Source organism: Triticum urartu, chromosome 4A, assembly GCF_056163025.1.
Source record: "Triticum urartu cultivar PI428250 chromosome 4A, HENAU_Tu73, whole genome shotgun sequence".
Lineage (NCBI taxonomy): Eukaryota > Viridiplantae > Streptophyta > Magnoliopsida > Poales > Poaceae > Triticum > Triticum urartu.
In genome coordinates this window covers 221,220,181-221,224,632 of record NC_141876.1, presented here as the reverse complement: position 1 = coordinate 221,224,632, position 4,452 = coordinate 221,220,181, and the positions used below count along the sequence as shown (strand labels likewise).

At 54.5% G+C, this 4,452-nt stretch overlaps 1 pseudogene; it reads left to right on the top strand.

Annotated features, from left to right (window-relative positions):
- The first annotated feature begins 1,023 nt into the window (after window positions 1-1,023).
- LOC147975429 (uncharacterized) lies at window positions 1,024-4,219 on the top strand (annotated as a pseudogene).
- Window positions 4,220-4,452: the final 233 nt, after the last annotated feature.

Sequence of the window (4,452 nt, the reverse complement as noted above, 5' to 3'; positions counted from 1 at the left end):
GCCCTCAACCTCAACGGTGGAATCGGCGGGGTCAGCTATGAGGATCAGGAGGGAAGGCACACCATGATCGATTTGCTCAAGATAGGGATTCTACGAGACAAGGAGGGACCTGTGGAGGTTTTCGATTTTGATGGCGTAGTTACGTCCTCATGAGACCTAATTTTGGTCTGCATCCTTGATCTGTATGACAAGTGGGTCCATGTTAATCAAGCGCACGTACTTGTTTTCTTTTGAGAAAAATTAGTCGCTGTTGGTGGGAAACAATGGATGGAAAGGGGAAAATTGGGGAGAAATCTGAAAAGAATACGAGGAGTAAAAATTTGATGTGAAACAAATTATATTTTTTTATTATCATCTAGCCCTTAACATACACTTACATCTATTTGTGCGAAACACAATTTTTTCTTCTATGTTTGTAAAAATTAAGTGCAAGATGGGTGACATAATATTGATTTTTGTTACTCAAATTGGGCCCGATTGGCCGCGACCTGCCGCTCGCGACATTTCTGCTCAGCTTCCGCTGTCATCGCATGGAGGGAACCATTAGCCACTCACACCGCCCAGTTCCACTAGCTTCCCCTTGCCCTTGTTGGCGACGAGGGCGACAACGTGCAGTGACTTCGCCATGCCGATCAAAACCAGTTGGTTTTTGAGGCGGCACCGGCGCTACGTGGACATCTTCTCAGTGGTCTTCGAATGGTAGATTGTATAGGCCTCTGCCAGCTCGTCATTTGTGAGGACCCTGTGTGGCGTGATGTCCAACATCACGAACAATGCATGATGCTGCGCCTTCGGTCGCTCCACGGACTCGATCTTTGTTAGAGCACTCCAGCGAGATTCTCCTGCCATTCCATACGAGGTAATGCACGAGGTGCCCGCATGCGTTCGCGAGCTCCTGGTATGCCTCCTGCTTCACATGAACTGGGCACCAATAGGGTGGCAATTAGTGATGAGGTGGCGAGGGTGGCATCGAAATACAAACATAGAGGGAGATCGAACTATCACTTTAATGCCCTTTCCATTATGGTGGCCTGGGCGAGGAGGGGTGACTGCTGCTACTCTTCATCATCCAAGGAGAGCACGACCTCCTCATTTGATGGCGTAGAGGAGGATGATGGGCCAAAAGACCATGCACGGCGATGCCACGATTTGGAGGAAGATCCCTTCACCGGTGCCACGATAGGAATATTCCGACTCGACGGCCTCCTCCAGCCACCCGTCTTAGGAAGGGAGACTGCTATGCGGCGGCTCACGCTAGCGCCATGCTGGTCGCCGACTCCGCCGGCGGATTCCGGATCTCGGTTCTCTTGCCTTGGTTCTACCGATGCGGAGGAGATGGTGCATGCAGTTGATGACTCCTCCATTAGTGCAGCTACACTGCCACCTTCGGCTATTCGCCGGAGAAAGACGGACGAGGAACTAGCAGCTGAGTTCTGGGCGGACATTGGTTACCCTACACCAGCGTCTAGGGTGTGGGAGAGACCGTCTTCTCGACGGACAGGTGAGGCTTCTCGTGTTTGCAGGTCCGACCAGTACGGAGAACCGTCGCTGGACTCGGCGGAAACCACGGTGGCCTCTACGTCGGATGCTATCGTGGATGTGCCTGGATTGAAGGAGCCACCGATAATACTTGCCGCGGCCACCCGCGGCGTCTCCGGGGTGCCCGTCCGGTCAAGACCGCTGATCAAGCCTTGGATCCGCCCGATCCCGCCTCCTCGGGCATCGCTGCCAAGAACCCTCGGTGATCTCTTGCCACAGGTGTGTCTCAGAGATGGGAAGGCCTCGCCGAAAGTCTCTTCGCCGGCGTTTTCTTCGGGACAGGCAAGGCGGAGCGCCAAGGCGGCCACAGTTCAAAATCTCGATCCGACATCTGCGACCGTTTCAGGTCTGACATGCCATCTAACAAATCCTGGACGTTGGCTCCGGATGGTCAATCTCAGCCGTTGGCTTGGCCACTTGTGGAACTGGGCAGAGCAGGCAGTCAACCCTAGGTTCGATCATTCCTTCGTGGCTGTTGTCTGCTTCCCAGCAATGACGTGCGGCGACCCATCTGCGCCGCCGGGTACCTCCACCGGCCACCAACCGAATCCGACCTCAAGCTCCTCTCAGCCTAATGCTTCTCCGTCGGGAGGCGCTCCCGGCTTCGCTCCGGGGGTTTACCAGCCGGTGCAGGTTGCGCAACCCTATGCTTCGTTGGGAAATTTCGCGCCAGTGCAGCAGTCCACGGCGCATCAGGCGCTGTTCCAGCAACAGTTTTATGGCACCTCGGGTCAGTTTGTGTCGCAGCCGCCGTATCTTCTTCAACCAACGACTGTCTTTGCGCAGCAACATCAGTAGCCGACAGGTTTTCAACCTGCGATGAACGCTTATGTGCAGCATCATAGTAGTCCTGCCGGGGTGCAGATGGCTCCCAGCTTCAACGCCAGGCTGCCACATAACTCTGCTGCCACCGGAGGCCCTGCTGCTGCACGACCTCGCAAGCCGAAGGGAAGCAAAGGTGGCCGTCAGAATATGAACCAAGGAGCAGCCCCGCAAGTTTCCACTCCCCCACCTGCGGTCCCTATGATGCCGCCACCAGTGCAGGTTCCCGCCATGGCCCCATCGTCTATGATGGTAGCGGGTCATGGCCAGTATGCACATATGCAGCTGGGATCAATGCAACAACAGCCTACTCCTACGTGTCAGCCTTCTGGGGCAACCGAGGGAGTAGCAATTCCTAAGAAGGTGTGGTGCTCTAAGTGCCAATCTGCAACGCACACAAATGATGATTGCGAGACACAACAGTTTTGTTTCATTTGCAACAAGACTAATCACCCGATGACTTTGCGGCGCTGCCCTGCTCTCAAGATGCCGAAGCCGATGGCGATGCTTTGTGGTTACGGAACTGAAAGTATGGCCTTTTTTCAAATGCCCGACAATGTCTACAGGGAGGATCTTGCACCATAGGATTCACTGATGGCCTTGGTATCTATTTCTGGTGGCTCTATAACTCCCAGTATCGTGGAGGCAGAGGTTGCTAAGATTGCTCAGTACCAATTGCTGTGGACGTGGGAGGCCATACTGCACGGTCAGGATGCTTTTCTCATGTCCTTCCCGAGTGAGGAAGTTTTGCACAGGGTCACTGGGTTTGCTGTTTTCATCAAGTCTCACAATGTCACTATCGAGTTTAAGCCTTGGAAGCCGGAAGAGGTACCACACCATTTTGAGCTGATACCTATTTGGGTCCATGTGCATGGGGTGCCTCACGCTCTCCGACACTTCTTGGGGCTTTGGGCGGTTGACTCGGTCATTGGCGCTACGCTTGACATCGATCTTCTCTATTTACGTCGGAGAGGAATTGTTCGTATCCAGGTAGCGGTGCTGAACCTGGATGCTTTCAGAAGCAGCACCATTGACTCTCTCTCTCTACCGATGTGGTGGTTCAAAGAAAAGGTTATGAGTTCCGATACAGTCTGGAAAAATCAGACTTCCAGGTTGATAGTGATTTCGTGCCTCGAGTCTGGGAGCATGGCAACGATCCAGGAGGCGACAAGGGGCATGACAGGGAGGATACAGTGAAGAGCAACGATCCAAGCAAGAGGTCCAAACCCACTTCAACTCCTAACAACCCTTCGGCCATTGCTACCATGGGCGGTGTCGTGCCCATGCAAATGACCAGTGCCATTACACCGCTGAACCCTCATCGAGGCCTTCCTGTCACGGCTACTTCTTCGTCTTTAAAGGAGTCTTCTTCGACGGCTCCGGCTACCTCATCTATGGCTGCCCCTCCGACGATGTCGGCTCCGCTGTCTTTGGCGTCGCCGACTCCGACCCACCCATCGGCACCGCCCCTCGACGAGGGGAGCATGCGTGCCCTATATCTGAGGGGGTGGCACCTGCGGGGGTGATTGCGAGCGCTACATCGCCGCCACCATCGCCAGCACGTGTCTCTCCGACCCGTCGGGGAGTGATCTTCTCCCCGGCAGTTAGAGCTGGCCAGGAGTCGGCCATGGCGCAGCTGCGAGCGCTGTCATCTACTCATCCGCCACTAGGGGGGCGCCGGCATACAGACTCGAGGAGGTGGACGACCAGCCCATACGATCTTCTTCTCCATCGCCACTGCAGTCTACTCCGCCTCTTGGGGTCGCCGGGATGTCTTATTCATCGCCGCAGCAGACTACTCCGACTCTCGGGGACCCTGAGATGGGCTCGGCGGCCGACGTTTCTCCTTCACCGCTGAGGCGCAACGGGCGTCACTACGTCGGGACTGATGGTTCAGCAGACACAGACGAGGACTCTATGGTGAAGGCCATGCGTAGGACGGCGGTTCGCAACCTTGACTTCGAAGGTACCTCTTCTCGCAAATCTTTTATGTCTTTTGATAAATCCAAAGTTTCTTCAAATATTACTAGACTTGGAGTGTCACTAGGACGTAATGAGAAAGAGGTAGATTTTTCGGTTAAGGCTCTTAAA